General features: G+C 44.3%; 3 non-coding genes across 3 annotated transcripts; 2 read left to right on the forward strand and 1 right to left on the reverse strand.

The window, feature by feature from the left end:
- Window positions 1-4,906: 4,906 nt before the first annotated feature.
- LOC134951579 (U1 spliceosomal RNA) lies at window positions 4,907-5,074 on the reverse strand. Its single transcript, XR_010184293.1, has one exon. It is a non-coding gene; the product is annotated as a U1 spliceosomal RNA (small nuclear RNA).
- Window positions 5,075-21,261: 16,187 nt separating this feature from the next.
- Window positions 21,262-21,335, forward strand: TRNAS-ACU (transfer RNA serine (anticodon ACU)). Its single transcript has one exon. It is a non-coding gene; the product is annotated as a tRNA-Ser (tRNA).
- A 1,081-nt stretch (window positions 21,336-22,416) lies between these two features.
- TRNAS-ACU (transfer RNA serine (anticodon ACU)) lies at window positions 22,417-22,490 on the forward strand. Its single transcript has one exon. It is a non-coding gene; the product is annotated as a tRNA-Ser (tRNA).
- The last annotated feature ends 398 nt before the right edge of the window (window positions 22,491-22,888 follow it).

Here is a 22,888-nt window from a genome sequence, read left to right on the forward strand (position 1 = left end):
TTCAAAAACTTTGGATGACAGCGGAAGCAGTCCACTGACCACTAAATCCCTTCCTCTTGTAACCAAGCTCCTGCAAACCACACCACCAACTCCCTCAGTGTCAATTTCCTCCTTAGACAGGAAAGCCAATAGTCCTGCAGGCCATGTCACTGGCAAGTCTGACGAGTCCTCTCCTGCCTGGGATTCCTCCGATGCATCCTTGAGTGTAACGCCTACTGCTGCTGGCGCTGCTGTTGTTGCTGCTGGGAGTCGATCGTCATCCCAGAGGGGAAGTCGGAAGACCACTTGTACTACTTCCAGTAGGCAATTGACTGTCCAACAGTCCTTTGCGAGGAAGATGAAATATCACAGCAGTCATCCTGCTGCAAAGCGGATAACTCAGGTCTTGTCAGCCTGGGTGGTGAGAAACGTGGTTCCGGTATCCATCGTTAATTCAGAGGCAACTAGAGACTTGATTGAGGTACTGTGTCCCCGGTACCAAATGCCATCTAGGTTCCATTTCTCTAGGCAGGCGATACCGAAAATGTACACAGACCTCAGAAAAAGAGTCACCAGTGTCCTAAAAAATGCAGTTGTACCCAAGGTCCACTAGTCCACATGTCCGTGGTTAAGTGGAGCAGGGCAGACTCAGGACTATATGACTGTGACAGCCCACTGGGTAGATGTATTGCCTCCCGCAGCAAGAACAGCAGCGGCGGCACCAGTAGCAGCATCTCGCAAATGCCAACTCGTTCCTAGGCAGACTACGCTTTGTATCACCGCTTTCCATAAGAGGCACACAGCTGACAACCTCTTACGGAAACTGAGGAACATCATCGCAGAATGGCTTACCCCAATTGGACTCTCCTGGGGATTTGTGACATCGGACAATGCCACCAATATTGTGCGTGCATTACATCTGGGCAAATTCCAGCACGTCCCATGTTTTGCACATACATTGAATTTGGTGGTGCAGAATTATTTAAAAAAACGACAGGGGCGTGCAAGAGATGCTGTCGGAGGCCCGAAGAATTGCGGGCCACTTTCTGCATTCAGCCACCGCGTGCCGAAGACTGGAGCACCACCAAACATTCCTGCACCTGCCCTGCCATCCTCTGACGCAAGAGGTGGTAACGAGGTGGAATTCAACCCTCTATATGCTTCAGAGGATGGAGGAGCAGCAAAAGGCCATTCAAGCCTATACATCTACCCACGATATAGACAAAGGAGGGGGAATGCACCTGACTCAAGCGCAGTGGAGAATGATTTCAACGTTGTGTAAGGTTCTGCAACCCTTTGAACTTGCCACACGTGAAGTCAGTTCAGACACTGCCAGGCTTTTGCAGAAGAAGCTGGAGACATTGAAGGAGGAGCTAAAACAGAGCGATTCCGCTAGGCATGTGGGACTTGTGGATGGAGCCCTTAATTCGCTTAACCAGGATTCAATCTGTTGAAATCAGAGCAATACATTTTGGCCACCGTGCTCGATCCTAGATTTAAAACCTACATTGTATCTCTCTTTCCGGCAGACACAAGTCTGCAGAGGTTCAAAGACCTGCTGGTGAGAAAATTGTCAAGTCAAGCGGAACGTGACCCGTCAACAGCTCCTCCTTCACATTCTCCCGCAACTGGGGGTGCAAGGAAAAGGCTAAGAATTCCGAGCCCACCCGCTGGCGGTGATGCAGGGCAGTTTGGAGTGAGTGCTGACATCTGGTCCGGACTGAAGGACCTGGCAACGATTACTGACATGTCGTCTACTGTCACTACATATGATTCTGTCACCTTTGAAAGAATGGTGGAGGATTATATGAGTGACCGCATCCAGGTAGGCACGTCAGACAGTCCGTATGTATACTGGCAGGAAAAAGAGGCAATTTGGAGGCCCTTGCACAAACTGGCTTTATTCTACCTAAGTTGCCCTCCCTCCAGTGTGTACTCCAAAAGAGTGTTTAGTGCAGCCGCTCACCTTGTCAGCAATCGGCGTACGAGGTTACTTCCAGAAAATGTGGAGAAGATGATGATCATCAAAATGAATTATAATCAATTCCTCCGTGGAGACATTTACCAGCAATTGCCTCCAGAAAGTACACAGGGATCTGAGATGGTGGATTCCAGTGGGGACGAATTAATAATATGTGAGGGGGGCGATGTACACAGTGAAAGGGGTGAGGAATCGGAGGATGATGAGGTGGACATCTTGCCTCTGTAGAGCCAGTTTGTGCAAGGAGAGATTGATTGCTTCTTTTTTGGTGGGGACCCAAACCAACCAGTCATTTCAGTCAGCCGTGTGGCAGACCCTGTTGCTGAAATGATGGGTTCGTCAATGTTTTTCTTTTCAATCTAAGCCCCTGCAGTTTTCTGTAAGAATCTGCTTCGCTATGATGATCAACAAGTCACAAGGGCAAACACTCAGGGCTGGAGGTGTAGATCTTAGGACCAGCTGCTACAAGCATGGCAAAGGTGTCACTATCATTGGTGACACCCAGAGAGGCAGCGAGGGAGATTGTAATGCAGTGCGCGCAGATAAGCAGCGCAATGGTAAAAAGGAGGCATGGTCTCATAGGTAGGGGTGTGGCCTGTTTTCCTGAATCTCCATTTTGTTGCTCCGGGTATCCCGGGGGTTGAGTGCTGCACCCGGGGACTAGTGTGTGAGTGGTGCTGGCTCCTGCACAGTGACAGAAACTGGGTGTTGCACGTAATGTTACAGTGAAACACCCATATTCTGTCACTGAAGAGGAGCCGGCACTTTGGTGTCACCCCCCTTGGCGGGTGACACTCGGGTGTGGGCCGCAACCCCGTTGTGATGCCACTGACCCATGGGAAGCTTTACGTGGCTTACCCATGTGTTAGTAGCCCCAAGCATCTTTTGTGTTAGTCCCTGAAGAAAAACTTCAAATATTTACAAATACATTTTGTAATCAATGGGCCTAATTCAGTAAGGATTGCAAATTCTGTAACTTACTTAGTTACTTTGGTTCGCATGCTGGGGCCACCCAGCATGCCGCCTCCCTTCTTGACCACGCTGAAATTGCAGTCTCAGTGCAGTTCAGCGTGATCATAAAAAATGGGTTAGCCTCCTGTTGGTGCAGACTGTATGTGTGCGCAGGAAGCCGCCACCATTTTTGTGATCGCAGCTGCTGCATGTGATGTCATGCAGCAGCTCTGACCACGCCTCCTGTTTCTCCGTTGCCGACCCCATTTTGTAGCCCTGCCCATGCACCGCTCCATCTCCGACTTGGAAATGGATTGTTGCTGCCCCTTCCCCCCAGCACCGATTGACAGTCAGAAGCGATCGCATTATCTGCGGGGTGCCGCAGAAAATGCAGGCGCATGCGTATGCTCTTAGCAATTTTTGCAGTTGGATTGCTTATTGCGATTGCAATCCAACCTGAATCAGGCTCTATTACCTATCACAATGCACTGCGGGTAGTACAAAATGGGGTTAATATAAGAGAAAACCCCCCCAGAGCTGTGCTCCTTAACTGTCCCTGGTGGCTAGTGGAGCGGCTGCCCAGTAATCAGTGTCCACGCCAGTGCGCACATGGCCCACCCCCTACAGCCACGCTGGATCACGGTATAGTGTGGGCACAGAAGTCCCTTACCTCCCTTTCATCAGCGGCCTCGTGATCCCGGAGGGCGGTGTGTGTGTGACTGACCTTAGGAAGAAACCGGAGCCTCCGCTGCAGTGACCCAGCAACCAGGGCACGGGAGTATACTGCGCCGCTGGGAGTGATGGAGCTGCAGTAAAGATGTCTATTAGACCTAACCTGCTGCAGCCCTTGTAGATTCTTATAAAAAAAGTTCTTCTTTTCTTGTCAAAATTAATAGCTAAGAATAGGCTGCCTGAGGCAGCCCCCTGTTAAGTGGCCTGCTACTGAAGGCACCAACTAATAACTGAGCTCCCTGTTCATGGAAGCGAGGTTATAGAGCAGGGGACGCTGAGCATCTTGGGAACAGTCAAAAGCTTTGAGCCTGTTGGTGCCTCAGATCAAGATCCTACTCTACACCCCAATGTGAATCCTTGTGGAGTCCAGTGTACCCCACAGAAGAAATGAATGTGTCACACCCATTGGCAGCAACATTAGAATAGCTGCTGATGGGCACAATTGAGAAAGGAAGGGGGGAAAACATTTGAATCCAGCACATATATGTAATTTGAATATGTAATTTGTACCTTCCTACTTTAAAATGTAATGGATGAACCTCACCCTGTGAGAACTATCTTCATGATCAAGAGATCTCATACGCAAGAAAAGCATGTGTTGGGATAGGGCTGTGGAGGGCGGCTGCTCGAGCACACCCCCGTCAAGTTAAGGAGATTCAACTGAGGAAGCACAAGGGAACTCTTGTCTGGGGACAACAACTGCAGGGAGACCACATCTTTTCAGATGAAAATGAGAGGGCGGAAGGCTGCCTAATACTGAAGCACCCTCAAACATCAAACCATATGCAACAACTAGTACAAGCATTCCTGGGGAAAGGTCTGCAGCAGACGGATTTGCATACTGTGATGTCATCCAAGCAGTGGGCCAAAGTTGGCTGGAACCCTCATCTGCATATGAAAAGAGAAAAGGGGCACTTGGATGACCCCTAGTTCGCATTGAACACCCCCCACCCTCCTTTGGTGTGGGGCTCATGTTGGCCATGCCCCAGCCCCTGAAGCATTCAAGCTGATTTCTTGCAGCAGCTGGGCACTGTAACAGCTCCAGAGCTGCTCTGTAATGCAAATAAAAGGGTGTGGGCCCTGCAACACCACCTGTAGTTCGCATTGTGCGTTGGAAGGCACAAAGTAAGCAGACGGGAGAAGTCAGGATAGTGCGCAAGTGCATAGAAGGGAGGGGCTCAAGAAAAGAGAAGTGGAAACAGACAGCAAGCTAGGCGGGAGAGAGACCTGAGACAATGAGATCTAAATTATACCAGAGCCAACCAGGGGAAAGCACAAATGCAGTCCCCCCCCCCCTACCACAAATTATGCAGTCGAGATTCCCACATTTGGGGAAATCACAGAGGTCAGCATACCCAGAATGCAATGAATGAACCTCACCCTGGGAAAACAATCTTCATGACCATGGTATCACCTAAGCAAAATAAGTATGATTTGAGATAGGGCTGGGGAGGGCCGCTGCTCAGGCACACCTCCGTCAAGTAAAGGAGATTCAACTGAGGCAGCACAAGGGAACTCTCATCTGGGGACAACAACTGCAGGGAGAACACATTTTCAGACGAATGTGTGAGGGCAGAAGGCTGCCTAATACTGAAGCACCCCCCAAACAACAAACCAAATGCAACAACTAGTGCAAGCATTCCTGGGGGAAGGCCTGCAGCAGATGGATTCGCATATGGTGATGTCATCCAAGCAATGGGTATAGTTGGCTGCAACCCTCGTCTGCATATGAAAAGAGAAAATGGTCACGCAGGGCATGGCGGCCTTTGTGGGGTTGCGCTTGGATGACCCCTAGATCGCTTTATACACCCCCATCAGTGTGGGGCTCATGTTGGCCATGCCCCAGCCCCTGAAGCATTCAAGCTGATTTCTTGCAGCAGCTGGACCCAGTAACAGCTCCAGAGTTGCTCTACAAGACAAGTAAAAGGGTGTGAGCCATGCAGCACCACCTGTAGTTTGCATACACACATATATAGGACAGCATCTCTTATATGCCCCAGGGGCAATAAAATAGTATCCTTATCTAGAGTATCCGTCCATGCCGCTACAGCACTACACATACACACCCAGGCTGACGCAATTGCCGGTCTGAGTAAGGTACCTGAATGTGTATAAATGGACTTCAGGGTAATCTCCTGTTTGCGGTCAGCAGACTCTTTGAGGGTAGCCGTATCCTGGGACGGGAGGGCTAACTTCTTGGATAAGCGTGTTAATGCTTTGTCCACCCAAGGGGAGGATTCCCATCGTAACCTATCCGTTGATGGGAAAGGATACGCCATAAGAATCCTTTTGGAAATCTGCAGGAGATTCCCAAGCTTTTTCACATAACTCGTTCAGCTCGTGTGAGGGGAAAAGGTTACCTCAGGCTTCTTTCCCTTGTACATATGTACCCTCTTGTCAGGGATAGGGGGCTCCTCTGTGATGTGCAAAACATCTTTTATTGCCATAATCATATATCAAATGTATTTTGCCAATTTTGGCTGTAACTTTGCATCATCGTAATCGACACTGGAGTCAGAATCCGTGTCGGTATCTGTGTCAACAATCTGGATAGTGGGCACTTATGAGACCCTGACAGTCCCTGCGACATAGGATCAGGCATGGGTTGAGACCCTGACTGTCCCAAAGCTTCAGCCTTGTCTAATCTTTTGTGCAATGAGTTTACACTAGCATTTAAAACATTCCACATATCCATCCAATCAGGTGTCGGCGGAGACACCACATTCATTTGCTCCCGCTCCTCTCTAATATAGCCTTCTTCCTCAGACATGTCGACACACGCGTACCGACACACCACACACACAGGGAATGCTTTTACTGAAGACATTTCCCCCACAAGGCCCTTTGGCAGAGCTGGCCCTAACCAATATGATGCCCTAGGCAAGATTTTGCCTGGTGCCCCCTAGCACCACCGCTGGTTCCGCCTCTGACCTTGCACCTCTTTCCCAGCACCATCAACCCTCACCCATAACAGTACTTATTTTGGTGTTTGTACCCCCTATATTTTAAACAGGAACAGTTCGCACATTTGGCGCACAGTCCAAAAAGGGGTGTGTTTTTGCTGGCAATGGGCATGTCCTCACAATAGTACCCCCAATTAAAATTCCGCCACACAGTACTGCAATTTTATTCACATTTGATCACGCGATAGTGTCCATAATTCACATTACATCCCACAGTAGTATTACTGTACCTTATAAACGTTACTCATCACAGTAGTGCTCCTTATTCACATTACATCACACTGAATTGCTCCTTATTTACATTACACCACACCCTATTGCTCTTTATTCACATTAGACGACACAGTAAATGCCCTTTCTATACGCAACGCTACATATTAGAGCACCTTATACACATAATGCCACACATTAGTAATGCATTTATACACATAATTCCACACAGTAATGCCCCTTACACATATGAGACACATCACTAATGTCCTTATAAACATAATGCGTCTTACACATTATGACAACCTTTATTAATGCCCTTTTACACATAATGGCCCTCATTCCGAGTTGTTAGCTCGCAAGCTGCTTTTAGCAGCATTGCACACGTTAAGCCGCCGCCTACTGGGAGTGAATCTTAGCTTATCAAAATTGCGAACGAAAGATTAGCAGAATTGCGAATAGACACTTCTTAGCAGTTTCTGAGTAGCTCCAGACTTACTCGACAACTGTGATCAGTTCAGTCAGTTTCGTTCCTGGTTTGACATCACAAACACACCCAGCGTTCGCCCAGACACTCCCCCGTTTCTTCAGACACTCCCGCGTTTTACCCAGAAACGGCAGCGTTTTTTCACACACACCCATAAAACGGCCAGTTTCCGCCCAGAAACACCCACTTCCTGTCAATCACACTACGATCAGCAGAACAAAGAAAAAACCTCGTAATGCCGTGAGTAAAATACCTAACTGCATAGCAAATTTACTTTGCGCAGTCGCAGAGCGAACATTGCGCATGCGCAATTAGCGGAAAATCGCTGCGATGCGAAGAAAATTACCGAGCGAACAACTCGGAATGACCACCCTTGCGCATGCGCAATTAGCGGAAAATCGCTGCGATGCGAAGAAAATTACAGAGCGAACAACTCGAAATGACCACCAATGTCCCTTACACATATGCCGCACATTATTAATGCCCTTATACACATAATGACACACATAGTGCCCCTTACCCATATGTTGCACATTATTAATGCATTTTTACATGACACACATAATGCTCCTTACTCATATTCCGAACACTACTGCACAATCAACCCACTCACATGCACACAGCACTCACACTGCCACTAACACTGTGACCTCTGCCTCTGCTTGGATACAGATGTGTCCTCATAAATCTTGCCTCAATGCTAACGTTGGGGCACCTTTTTTTTATTAAAATGCATCTTATTTGCATTGCTATGTTGTTAGGATGCACACGCAGCTTCTGCCGATTAAAATGATATGCAGCACGCCTATATACTGTGTGAGACTGTGGCTGTATCTGCATATGAAATGCTACACACAGAATATAGGCATGCCGCATATCATTTTAATCAGCAGAAGTTGCTGATGCCCCTAGGCATATCAAATGCCCTAGGCAATTGCCTAGTTTGCCTATGCCTATGGCCGGCTCTGCCCTTTGGAGAGACAGAGAGAGAGTATGCCAGCACATACCCCAGCGCTATATAACCCAGGAATAGCACAGTAACTTAATGTTTGCACAGTAGCGCTGCTGTAAGTAATTTGCGCCAAATTATGTGCCCCCCCCCTCTCTTTTCAACCCTCTTGTCTACCGTGGTATAAGCAGGGGAGAGTCCGGGGAGCTTCCTCTCAGCGGTGCTGTGGAGAAAAAATGGCGTTGGTGAGTGCTGAGGGAGAAGCCCCGACCCCTCGGCGGCGGGCTTCTGTCCTGCTTAAACTGTACAATTGGCGGGGGCTCATACATATATACAGTGCCCAGCTGTATATATGTTATATTTCTGCCAAAAAGAGGTTTATATTGCAGCCCAGGGCGCCCCCCCTGCGCCCTGCACCCTTACAGTGACCGGAGTATGTGAGGTGTATGGGAGCAATGGCGCACAGCTGCAGTGCTGTGCGTTACCTCAATGAAGATCATGAAGTCCTCTGCCGCCTCTGAAGTCTTCTTTTCTTCTCATACTCACCCGGCTTCTTTCTTCCGGCTCTGCGAGGGGGACGGCGGCGCGGCTCTGGGACGGACGGCGAGGGTGAGATCCTGCGTACCAATCCCTTTGGAGCTAATCCCTTTGGAGCTAATGGTGTCCAGTAGCTTAAGAAGCAGGACCTTGCAACTCGGAGAGTAGGGCTGCTTCTCTCCCCTCAGTCCCTCGATGCAGGGAGTCTGTTGCCAGCAGTGCTCCCTGAAAATTAAAAACCTAACAAAATACTTTCTGTCAGAAAGCTCAGGAGAGCTCCTGAAAAGCACCCAGTCTCCACTGGGCACAGTATCAAACTGAGGTATGGAGGAGGGGCATAGAGGGAGGAGCCAGTGCACACCCAGAACTAAAGTCTTTCTTAAAGTGCCCATGTCTCCTGCGGAGCCGTCTATCCCCATGGTCCTTACGGAGTCCCCAGCATCCTCTAGGACGTTAGAGAAAATAGGATTTTAATACCTACAGGTAAATCCTTTTCTCTTATTCCGTAGAGGATGCTGGGCACCCGTCCCAGTGCGTACTGTGTCTGCAGTTATTAAATGGCCCTTAACTCCAGAACATTTATGTGGAGACAACTTTCCCGACTTGACCATCTTCCTTGGACGTTTTCCCCCTGTGTGACTGCTCCCCAGCCTCGGAGGGTTGCATCCGTGGTCCCTAGGATCCCGTCCTGGATCCCGAACCTTCGCCCCTCTAGGAGGTGAGAACTGTGCAGCCACCAATGGAGTGAGATTCTGGTCTTGGAAGACAGGATTATCCTCCGGTGCGTGTGTAGGTGGGATCCGGACCACTTGTCCAACAGGTCCCACTGGAACACTCTGGCATGGAACCAGCCAAACTGAATGGGCTCGTAGGCCGCAACCATCTTACCCAGCAACCAAATGCATTGATGGATTAACACTCTTGCTGGTTTCAGAATTTGTTTGACCAGACTCTGGATCTCCAGAGCCTTTCCACTGGAAGAAAACCTCTTCTGTGTCCAGTATCACTCCCAAAAACAACAACCGCGTCATTGGGACCAACTGCGATTTTGGCAAGTTTAGGAGCCAACTATGTTGTTGAAGAACTGTCAGGGAGAGTGCAATGTTTTGCACTAACTGGTCCCTGGATTTCGCCTTTATCAAAAGATCATCCAAGTACGGGATAATTGTTACTCCTTGCTTGCGATCACCCTGGTGAAAATCCTCAGAGCCGTGGACAGACCAAACGGCAATGTCTGAAATTGGTAATGGCAATACTGAATTGCAAACCTCAGGTAGCTTGATGCAGAGGCTAAATGGGAACATGTAAGTAGGCATCCTTTATGTCTACCAAAACCATGAAATCTCCTTCCTCCGGACTGGAGATCACTGCACTGAGAGATTCCATCTTGAAATTTAATTTCCTTACGTAGAAATTGAGGGATTTCAGATTTCAGATTGGTCTGACTGAGCTGTCCGGCTTAGGGACCACGAAGAGGCTTGAATAAAAACCTTCTCCCTGCTGACTAAAGCCGATTTGAACAATCGGTGAGGGGGAACGTCTTGAAACCCCAGTTTGTACCCTTGGGACACTATTTGTAAAACACACGAGTCCATGTCCGAATGAATCCAGAACTGACTGAAGAGTTTTAGACGTGCCCCCACTGGTGCGGGCTCCTGCAAGAGAGCCCCAGCGTCATGCGGTGGATTTGGCAGAAGCAGAGGATGATCTCTGCTCCTGCGATCTTGAAGAGGATGCAGACCTCTTCCCTCTTCTCCTTCCTCTACCTGCAAAGAAAGGGGAATCTTAACTTCTTGCATATCTATTGGGCCGAAATGACTGCATCAGATAATGATGCGTCTTCATCCGTTGGGAGGGAACATAGGGCAAGAAGGTTGACTTACCTGCGGGAGCTGCCGAGATCAAATTAACTAGGCAGTCACCAAACAACGCTTCACCTTCATAGGGAAGGGACTCCCTTTCTTCTTGGAGTCAGCATCAGCATTCTCTTGGTGAATCCACAATGCCCTCCTATCCGAGACTGCCATGAAATTGGCCCGTGAACTCAAGAGTCCTATATCCCTTGCAGTCTCACGTAAGTATGCTGCAGTGTCCTTGATATGATACAACGTAAGGAGTATCCCATCTCTCCAAGGTATCTATATCGGATGACAAGGTATTCGACCAATTCTTGAATACTACTACTCACCCATGCACATGTAATGGCAGGTCTAAGTAATGTACCCTTGGTTACATAACTAGAAATAATGTAGCTTCCTGCATACGATCCGCTGGATTTGTGACAGGGCCCCGTGCAGAACAGGGGGTGACTCCCACTTTATTCTGTCCGCGGCGGGAAATGAATAAACAACCAGAATCCTTTTGGGGATTTGAAACCATCTTGTCGAGCTGGCCCAGACTTTCTCAAACAGAGATGGAGGAACGTTACATCAGCTTTCATTATATATCTATATATACATACATATAGACCCCTTTCTCAGGAACAGCAGGGTCTTCAGTGATTTTAATATGTCCTTAATATCCACAATCATGTACTGAATGCTCCTTGCCAATATTGGATCTAATCAGGAAACATTATGGTCGACATAGGAATCAGTATCCGTGTCAGTATCAGTGTGTAGTAACTGGGCAAAATAACATTTTTGCGACCCCGCGGGGCCTGAGGGAAAAGAAACATAGCCAAGAACATCACATCTATTCTCTACGTCTGTGTCTGGGACACAGATTTATCCAACCTTACTCTGATATTACTGAAACTTTTACCCAGTCAGTTATTGGTGGTGCCAACAGGGCCACCATCATATGTCTGCATTCCTAATATAGTTTCCTCTTGGGAAAAACATTCAGCCATCGACATGTTGACACACATGTACCAAGTACCCACAGACACATCGGCTTATGGGGGACAGACCGTCAGTAAATCTGTCAGAGGGACACAGAGGATTTTTCAGCTCACAATCCAGCGCCAAAAGTACACAGTCTGGGAAATAATAAACTCTATAGTGATAGACTTGTAATGCTCTAAAGATGTTCTGGTGAGGTGAGGAAGAAGCCCCGCTACTGTAATGGCGCGTATCTGTCCTGCTCAGAAATAATTAATTACGCTAGCGGGGTAAGGACAGTGCCCAGGCACTAATGTCCACTTTTTCCAGCCTTTTGTGAGGAATTTATGCTGCCCAGGGTGCCCCCCCCCCCCCCTGTGCCCTGCACCCTGCAGTGCCTGTGTTTGTGTGGGAGCATGGCGCGCAGCGTTCCGCTCGCTGCTCGGTACCTCAGAATGCCATCACTGGAGAAGAAGTCTTCTGTTCTTCTGCTACTCACCTGTCTTCTGGCTCTGTAAGGGGGTGACGGCAGGCTGCGGGAGTGTGCATCTAGGCGTACCCAGCGATCAGCACCCTCAGGAGCTAATGGTGTCCTGTCAGCCTGAAGCAGAGCTATTGAACTCACTAGAAGTTGGTCATACTTCTCTCCCCTAAGTCCCACGAAGCAGGGAGACTGTTGCCAGCAGCCTCCCTGAGAATAAAAAAAACTAACAAGTCTTTTCAGAGAAACTCAGTAGAGCTCCCCTGTAGTGCATCCAGTATCACTGCGCACAATACTAAAACTGGAGTCTGGAGGAGGGGCATAGAGGGAGGAGACAGTTCACACCCTTTGAAAGTCTTAAAGTGCCCATGTCTCCTGCGGATCCAGTCTATACCCCAAGGTTCTTAATGTGACCCCAGCATCATCTAGGACGTATGAGAAAACAAATAACGCACACATGAGGAGGAGAGAACTAAGGAAGCTATAAGGAGAAGAGGGGAGGGGGGGTTGAAAGGTAAGGTAGTAAAGGCATATTGGATAAACTACAACCTTATACATATTCATTAATGTACCAGTAGTTAGAAGTAGAAGAGCTCTAACAGAAACCACAAAGCTTATCTAAAGCCACACCACACTGGATATGCCCAATCTCATTTGATTTTTGAAGCAAAGCAGTATTGGACTTTGTTAATACATGGATGGGAGACTGCTTGGTAGTATCAGATTCTTTAGGTGTTTTTAAACTACCAACACCATTTTCTTGGTACATTTAATTTTTACATGTATTCTTTTATGTACCAGAAGTTAGAAGTAGAAGAGCTGTAATAAAAACCACCAGCTCATCTACAGCCACAGCACACTGGATTTGCCCAATCTCTCCTGATCATGGAAGCTGAGCAGTGTTGGTCCTGGTTTTAGTACTTGGATGGGAGACCACCAGGAAATACCAGGAGCTGTGTGTATTTTTACAATACTAACACCGTTCTCTTGATGCATTCCATTTTGAAACATTGGGGCAGATCTATTAAGCCTGGTGAACTGATAAAGTGCAAGGTGATAAAGTACCAGCCAGTCAGCTCCTAACTGTCATTTTTCAAACCCAGCCTGTGACATGGCAATTAGGAGCTGATTGGCTGGTACTTTATCACCATGCAAATTATCATTTCACCAGGTTTAATAAATCGTCCGCTTACTCATTTATGTACGAGTAGTTAGAAGTAGAAGAACTCTAACAGAAACCACTAAGCTCATCTACAGCCACACCACACTGTATATGCCCAATATCACCTGATTTTAGGCCTGGTATGTTCTTGGATGTGAGACCACCTGGGAATACCAGGTGCTGTAGGTAGTTTTATACTACCAACACCGTTCTCTTGATGCATTCTATTTTGAAACTTATTCATTGATGTACCAGTAGTTAGAAGTAGAAGTTAGAAACAGCAAAAATCATCTACAGCCGCATCACACTGGATATGTCCAATCTCATCTGATGTTGGAAGCTAAGCAGTGTTGTGCCTGGTTAGTTTTTGGATTTCAGGTCCTGCCTTCTGGTTTGGCCACGGCACCTCGGAAATTCACCAAGGTCATGGCCGTGATGACGACCCTTCACCATCGGTGGACCAGGGAGGAATCTCTCCTCCCGATAAACATTCTGGAATTGCAGGCAGTGTTCAATTCATTGACACTGGCCCTGCCTCTAGTACAGAACAGGCCTGTTCAAGTACAATCGGACAACGCCACCACGGTAGTGTACACAAATCATCAAGGCGGCACTCGAAATTGCATAGCAAAGCTGGAAGTATCAAAAATCCTCAGTTGGGTAGAACGTCATCTGCCAGCAATATCGGCAGTGTTCATTCCCGGAGTCCTCAACTGGGAAGCGGATTTCCTCAGTCGTCAGGACGTTCACGCTGGAGAGTGGAGAGTCCGCAGCAGAAATGTCTGCACTGGTGTCAGTAGGTGACTGAGGCAGGGATGACTGGGAGATAGTGGGTGACTGAAGCATGTATGAGTGGGAGATAGTGGGTGACTGAGGCCGGGGTGACAGAGATAGTGGGTGACTAAAGCAGGGGTGACTGGTATAGTGGGTGACTGAGGCAGGGGTCGCAGGTATAGTGGTTAACTGAGGCAGCGGCGACTGGGAGATAGCGGGTAACTGGGGCAGGGGTGACAGGGAAAGTGTGTGACTCAGGCAGGGGTGATAGGGAGATAGTGGGCAGCAGATCACTGCCTTGCTGACAGCAGCACATCCCTGCTTCACTGACAGCAGCACATCCCTGCCTCACTTATAGCAGCACATCCCTGCCTTACTGACAGCAGCAGATCACTGCCTCACTGACAGCAGCAGATCACTGCTTCACTGACAGCAGCACATCCCTGCCTCACTGGCAGCAGCAGATCCCTGCCTCACTGGCAGCAGCAGATCCCTGCCTCACTGGCAGCAGCAGATCCCTGCCTTACTGACAGCTGTATATAGGGCCTAATTCAGACCTGATCTCTGCTGTGCATATTCACACAACAGGAGATCAGGTCTGAAGTGTGTGTGTGTGCTGGTGCCGCAGTGCACCGGCACATGCCAGAGATGCGATCAGCATCTCTGCCCAGTGAGCGCCTCTGCCAACACATACTTGTCTTGCATATGAGATCTCTTGATCATAAAGATAGTTCTCACAGGGTGAGGTTCATCCATTACATTTTAAAGTAGGAAGGTACAAATTACATATTCAAATTACATATATGTGCTGGATTCAAATGTTTTCCCCCCTTCCTTTCTCAATTGTGCCCATCAGCAGCTATTCTAATGTTGCTGCCAATGGGTGTGACACATTCATTTCTTCTGTGGGGTACACTGGACTCCACAAGGATTCACATTGGGGTGTAGAGTAGGATCTTGATCTGAGGCACCAACAGGCTAAAAGTTTTTGACTGTTCCCAAGATGCTCAGCGCCCCCTGCTCTATAACCTCGCTTCCATGAACAGGGAGCTCAGTTTGTAGTTGGTGCCTTCAGTAGCAGGCAACTTAACAGGGGGCTGCCTCAGGCAGCCTATTCTTAGCTATTAATTTTGACAAGAAAAGAAGAACTTTTTTTATAAGAATCTACAAGGGCTGCAGCAGGCAAGGTCTAATAGACATCTTTACTGCAGCTCCATCACTCCCAGCGGCGCAGTATACTCCCGTGCCCTGGTTGCTGGGTCACTGCAGCGGAGGCTCCGGTTTCTTCCTAAGGTCAGTCACACACACACCGCCCTCCGGGATCACGAGGCCGCTGATGAAAGGGAGGTAAGGGGCTTCTGTGCCCACACTATACCGAGATCCAGCGTGGCTGTAGGGGGCGGGCCGTGTGCGCACTGGCGTGGACACTGATTACTGGGCAGCAGCTCCACTAGCCACCAGGGACAGTTAAGGAGCACAGCTCTGGGGGTTTTTCTCCTATATTAACCCCATTTTGTACTACCTGCAGTGCATTGTGATAGGTAATAGAGCCTGATTCATGTTGGATTGTAATCGCAAAGAGCTGCGCATTGGAAAATTCAGGGCTATGCCGTGTAGATGATGGCCTAACAGGAGGCTTTAAAATTTTCTTTCTAGTGTCCTTCGTTTGGAATTTTAAAGCCTCCTGTTAGGCCATCATCTACACGGCATAGCCCTGAATTTTCCAATGCGCAGCTCTTTGCAAAAGAGAGATATTGGCAAGGAAAAGGTGTCTTGTACCTTTGCATTTTTCTCCCAAACGAAGGACACTAGAAAGAAAATTTTAAAGCCTCCTGTTAGGCCATCATCTACACGGCATAGCCCTGAATTTTCCAATGCGCAGCTCTTTGCAAAAGAGAGATATTGGCAAGGAAAAGCTGTCTTGTACCATTGGATTTTTCTCCCAAACGAAGGACACTAGAATGAAAATGTTAAAGCCTCCTGTTAGTGCTTCATCTACACGGTATAGCCCTGAATTTTCCAATGCGTAGCTCTTTGCAAAAGAGAGATATTGGCAAGGAAAAGCTGTCTTGTACCTTTGCATTTTTCTCCCAAGCAAATGTAGTTTGTTTTTGTCAATTACCATTTTAATAATAGGGTAAAAAAAATTAAGTAGATTTTTGAAAGAAAACAATACTGTCAATATACTATTAAAACAAATTAAAATGGTAAAAGTTATTGTACTTTAAGAAAACATAAAAGAGCTAACATATCAATCCCAGTTTTGGATTACTTTAATTAACAAAAAAAATGCATATAGCAGAGGATAGTTTCAATCTGCCTACCTCTGGGTAATGGGCCCAGCATGCTTCCATTGCAGTACTCTGCTGCACATGTAAGTGCAAGAGATCCTAAAGCACTCACTCATCATGGGAAAGTACCAATGTGTTTCTTCGTTGGTTGATGGAAGAAACATCTTAAAAAAACTCTCCAGATTATTGACTTTTTAAAGTTTTTCTAGGAAAAGTTTTAGATGTATGCTTATTAGCCTTTGTCAGTATGTACTTTTCGCGAAGTGTCTCTGTGGCGCAATCGGTTAGTGTGTCCGGCTACTAACCAAAAGGTTGGTGGTTCAATCCCACCCAGGGATGTAATTGACCATGTTATCAGATTTTGGTGATCTTTAAGTAGACAAGTCAAAATTTCAAACCCCCTGTTATGGTGTAGGGTACCTGGCCTTTTCTGATGTAATCAGAGTTAGATTTGATTCAGTGATTTAATAAAAACAGCTAGGAAGCACAATTTAGCAGTGGGTTGCAGAGAAAAAGAAATATGCTGGCAAAAAAAATCCAATTGAGTGATTAAACAGCTCTTCATTTTCTGGCTTTATTTTTATGCTAACAAATTTGTTCTCTGAAAAGTGTCCACAAAGCCAAGTCTCTGATTAACACCTTTGTAGGGATGGTTTTTCACCTATTACTAAATTAAACTTGCTTCATTGGAAAGGCAGCAAGATGCATCCTCATTTCAATGTCTACTGAAATAATACAGGTTGACACCAGGAAACATTAACGCCACTGCATCCTTGCTGCTTTCTCATGTAGAAGTCTGTTTAATGTGAAAACAAGGTGATATCTAATTAGCACACAGGTAAGGAATTAAGAAAATCTTTATTTAAGGGTGAAGATGTTTCTCACAAAATCGTTGCCCCAATGCATCATTGAAATTCAAGCTGGAAAGATGATTTTAATATATCACTTGTACATTTTGTATTGCTCTTCTGGTGACAATGTAGTTTGTTTTTGTCAATTACCCTTTTAATAATAGGGTAAAGAAAATTAAGTGGATTTTTTAAAGAAAACAATACTGTCAATATACTATTAAAACAAATTAAAATGGTAAAAGTTATTGTACTTTAAGTAAAAATAAAAGAGCAAAAATATCAATCCCAGTTTTGATAACTTAAATTAACAAAAAAAATGCATATAGCAAAGGATAGTTTCAATCTGCCTACCTCTGGGTTATGGGCCCAGCATGCTTCCATTGCAGTACTCTGCTGCACATGTAAGTGCAAGAGATCCTGAAGCACTCACTCATCATGGGAAAGTACCAATGTGTTTCTTCATTGGTTGATGTAAGAAACATCTTACAAAAACTCTCCAGATTATTGACTTTTTAAAGTTTTTCTAGGAAACGTTCTAGATGTATGCTTATTAGACTTTGTCAGTATGTACTTTTTGCAAAGTGTCTCTGTGGCGCAATCGGTTAGTGTGTCCGGCTACTAACCAAAAGGTTAGTGGTTCAATCCCAACCAGGGACGTAATTGACCTTGTTATCAGATTTTGGTGATCTTTAAGTAGACAAGTCAAAATTTCAAACCCCCTGTTATGGTGTAGGGTACCTGGCCTTCTCTGATGTAATCAGAGTTAGATTTGATTCAGTGATTTAATAAAAACAGCTAGGAAGCACAATTTAGCAGTGGGTTGCAGAGAAAAAGAAATATGCTGGCAAAAAAAATCCAATTGAGTGATTAAACAGCTCTTCATTTTCTGGCTTTATTTTTATGCTAACAAATTTGTTCTTTGAAAAGTGTCCACAAAGCCAAGTCTCTGATTAACACCTTTGTAGGGATGGTTTTTCACCTATTACTAAATTAAACTTGCTTCATTGGAAAGGCAGCAAGATGCATCCTCATTTCAATTTCTACTGAAATAATACAGGTTGACACCAGGAAACATTAACGCCACTGTATCCTTGCTGCTTTCTCATGTGGAAGTCTGTTTAATGTGAAAACAAGGTGATATCTAATTAGCACACAGGTAAGGAATTAAGAAAATCTTTATTTAAGGGTGAAGATGTTTCTCACAAAATCGTTGCCCCAATGCATCATTGAAATTCAAGCTGGAAAGATGATTTTAATATATCACTTGTACATTTTGTATTGCTCTTCTGGTGACAATGTAGTTTGTTTTAGTCAATTACCATTTTAATAATAGGGTAAAGAAAATTAAGTGGATTTTTGAAAGAAAACAATACTGTCAATATACTATTAAAACAAATTAAAATGGTAAAAGTTATTGTACTTTAAGTAAAAATAAAAGAGCCAAAATATCAATCCCAGTTTTGGATTACTTTAATTAACAAAAAAAAATGCATATAGCAGAGGATAGTTTCAATCTGCCTACCGCTGGGTTATGGGCCCAGCATGCTTCCATTGCTGTACTCTGCTGCACATGTAAGTGCAAGAGATCCTGAAGCACTCACTCATCATGGGAAAGTACCAATGTGTTTCTTCGTTGGTTGATGGAAGAAACATCTTACAAAAACTCTCCAGATTATTGACTTTTTAAAGTTTTTCTAGGAAACGTTTTAGATGAATGCTTATTAGCCTTTGTCAGTATGGACTTTCGCAAAGTGTCTCTGTGGCGCAATCAGTTAGTGTGCATGGCTATTAACCAAAAGGTTGGTGGTTCAATCACACCCAGGGACGTAATTGACCTTGTTATCAGATTTCGGTGATCTTTAAGTAGACAAGTCAAAATTTCAAACCCCCTGTTATGGTGTAGGGTACCTGGCCTTCTCTGATGTAATCAGAGTTAGATTTGATTCAGTGATTTTATAAAAACAGCTAGGAAGCACAATTTAGCAGTGGGTTGCAGAGAAATAGAAATATGCTGGCAAAAAAATCCAATTGAGTGATTAAACAGCTCTTCATTTTCTGGCTTTATTTTTATGCTAACAAATTTGTTCTCTGAATAGTGTCCACAAAGCCAAGTCTCTGATTAACACCTTTGTAATGATGGTTTTTCACCTATTACTAAATTAAACTTGCTTCATTGGAAAGGCAGCAAGATGCATCCTCATTTCAATGTCTACTGAAATAATACAGGTTGACACCAGGAAACATTAACGCCACTGCATCCTTGCTGCTTTCTCATGTGGAAGTCTGTTTAATGTGAAAACAAGGTGATATCTAATTAGCACACAGGTAAGGAATTAAGAAAATCTTTATTTAAGGGTGAAAATGTTTCTCACAAAATCGTTGCCCCAATGCATCATTGAAATTCAAGCTGGAAAGATGATTTTAATATATCACTTGTACATTTTGTATTGCTCTTCTGGTGACAATGTAGTTTGTTTTTGTCAATTACCATTTTAATAATAGGGTAAAGAAAATTAAGTGGATTTTTAAAAGAAAACAATACTTTCAATATACTATTAAAACAAATTAAAATGGTAAAAGTTATTGTACTTTAATGAAAAATAAAAGAGCAAAAATATCAATCCCAGTTTTGGATTACTTTAATTAACAAAAAAAAATGCATATAGCAGAGGATAGTTGTAATCTGCCTACCTCTGGGTTATGGGCCCAGCATGCTTCCATTGCAGTACTCTGCTGCACATGTAAGTGCAAGAGATCCTGAAGCACTCAGTCATCATGGGAAAGTACCAATGTGTTTCTTCGTTGGTGGATGGAAGAAACATCTTACAAAAACTCTCCAGATTATTGACTTTTTAAAGTTTTTCTAGGAAACGTTTTAGATGAATGCTTATTAGCCTTTGTCAGTATATACTATCGCAAAGTGTCTCTGTGGTGCAATCAGTTAGTGTGTACAGCTATAAACCAAAACGTTGGTGGTTCAATCCCACCCAGGGACGTAATTGACCTTGTGATCAGATTGTGGTGATCTTTAAGTAGACAAGTCAAAATTTCAAATCCCCTCTTATGGTGTAGGGTACCTGGCCTTCTCTGATGTAATCAGAGTTAGATTTGATTCAGTGATTTTATAAAAACAGCTAGGAAGCACAATTTAGCAGTGGGTTGCAGAGAAAAAGAAATATGCTGGCAAAAAAATCCAATTGAGTGATTAAACAGCTCTTCATTTTCTGGCTTTATTTTTATGCTAACAAATTTGTTCTCTGAAAAGTGTCCACAAAGCCAAGTCTCTGATGAACACCTTTGTAAGGATGGTTTTTCACCTCTTACTAAATTAAACTTGCTTCATTGGAAAGGCAGCAAGATGCATCCTCATTTCAATGTCTACTGAAATAATACAGGTTGACACCAGGAAACATTAACGCCAATGCATCCTTGCTGCTTTCTCATGTGGAAGTCTGTTTAATGTGAAAACAAGGTGATATCTAATTAGCACACAGGTAAGGAATTAAGAAAATCTTTATTTAAGGGTGAAGATGTTTCTCACAAAATCGTTGCCCCAATGCATCATTGAAATTCAAGCTGGAAAGATGATTTTAATATATCACTTGTACATTTTGTATTGCTCTTCTGGTGACAATGTAGTTTGTTTTTGTCAATTACCATTTTAATAATAGGGTAAAGAAAATTAAGTGGATTTTTGAAAGAAAACAATACTGTCAATATACTATTAAAACAAATTAAAATGGTAAAAGTTATTGTACTTTAAGTAAACATAAAATAGCTAACATATCAATCCCAGTTTTGGATTACTTTAATTAACAAAAAAAATGCATATAGCAGAGGATAGTTTCAATCTGCCTACCTCTGGGTAATGGGCCCAGCATGCTTCCATTGCAGTACTCTGCTGCACATGTAAGTGCAAGAGATCCTGAAGCACTCACTCATCATGGGAAAGTACCAATGTGTTTCTTCGTTGGTTGATTTAAGAAAATTCTTACAAAAACTCTCCAGATTATTGACTTTTTAAAGTTTTTCTAGGAAACGTTCTAGATGAATGCTTATTAGCCTTTGTCAGTATGTACTTTTTGCAAAGTGTCTCTGTGGCGCAATCGGTTAGTGTGTCTGGCTACTAACCAAAAGGTTGGTGGTTCAATCCCACCCAGGGACATAATTGACCTTGTGATCGGGTTTTGGTGATATTTAAGTAGACAAGTCAAAATTTCAAACCCCCTCTTATGGTGTAGGGTACCTGGCCTTCTCTGATGTAATCAGAGTTAGATTTGATTCAGTGATTTTATAAAAAACAGCTAGGAAGCACAATTTAGCAATGGGTTGCAGAGAAAAAAAATATGCTGGCAGAAAAATCCAATTGAGTGATTAAACAGCTCTTCATTTTCTGCCTTTATTTTTATGCTAACAAATTTGTTCTCTAAAAAGTGTCCACAAAGCCAAGTCTCTGATTAACACCTTTGTAGGGATGGTTTTTCACCTATAACTAAATTAAACTTGCTTCATTGGAAAGGCAGCAAGATGCATCCTCATTTCAATGTCTACTGAAATAATACAGGTTGACACCAGGAAACATTAATGCCACTGCATCCTTGCTGCTTTCTCATGTAGAAGTCTGTTTAATGTGAAAACAAGGTGATATCTAATTAGCACACAGGTAAGGAATTAAGAAAATCTTTATTTAAGGGTGAAGATGTTTCTCGCAAAATCGTTGCCCCAATGCATCATTGAAATTCAAGCTGGAAAGATGATTTTAATATATCACTTGTACATTTTGTATTGCTCTTCTGGTGTTTTTGTCAATTACCCTTTTAATAATAGGGTAAAGAAAATTAAGTGGATTTTTTAAAGAAAACTATACTGTCAATATACTATTAAAACAAATTAAAATGGTAAAAGTTATTGTACTTTAAGTAAAAATAAAAGAGCAAAAATATCAATCCCAGTTTTGATTACTTAAATTAACAAAAAAAGTGCATATAGCAAAAGATAGTTTCAATCTGCCTACCTCTGGGTTATGGGCCCAGCATGCTTCCATTGCAGTACTCTGCTGCACATGTAAGTGCAAGAGATCCTGAAGCACTCACTCATCATGGGAAAGTACCAATGTGTTTCTTCGTTGGTTGATGGAAGAAACATCTTACAAAAACTCTCCAGATTATTGACTTTTTAAAGTTTTTCTAGGAAACGTTCTAGATGTATGCTTATTAGCCTTTGTCGGTACGCACTTTTTACAAAGTGTCTCTGTGGCGCAATCGGTTAGTGTGTCTGGCTACTAACCAAAAGGTTGGTGGTTCAATCCCACCCAGGGACGTAATTGACCTTGTTATCAGATTTTGGTGATCTTTAAGTAGACAAGTCAAAATTTCAAACCCCCTGTTATGGTGTTGGGTACCTGGCCTTCTCTGATGTAATCAGAGTTAGATTTGATTCAGTGATTTTATAAAAACAGATAGGAAGCACAATTTAGCAGTGGGTTGCAGAGAAAAAGAAATATGCTGGAAAAAAAATCCAATTGAGTGATTAAACAGCTCTTCATTTTCTGGCTTTATTTTTATGCTAACAAATTTGTTCTCTGAAAAGTGTCCACAAAGCCAAGTCTCTGATTAACACCTTTGTAGGGATGGTTTTTCACCTATTACTAAATTAAACTTGCTTCATTGGAAAGGCAGCAAGATGCATCCTCATTTCAATGTCTACTGAAATAATACA

Source organism: Pseudophryne corroboree, chromosome 8 (assembly GCF_028390025.1).
Source record: "Pseudophryne corroboree isolate aPseCor3 chromosome 8, aPseCor3.hap2, whole genome shotgun sequence".
Taxonomy (NCBI): domain Eukaryota; kingdom Metazoa; phylum Chordata; class Amphibia; order Anura; family Myobatrachidae; genus Pseudophryne; species Pseudophryne corroboree.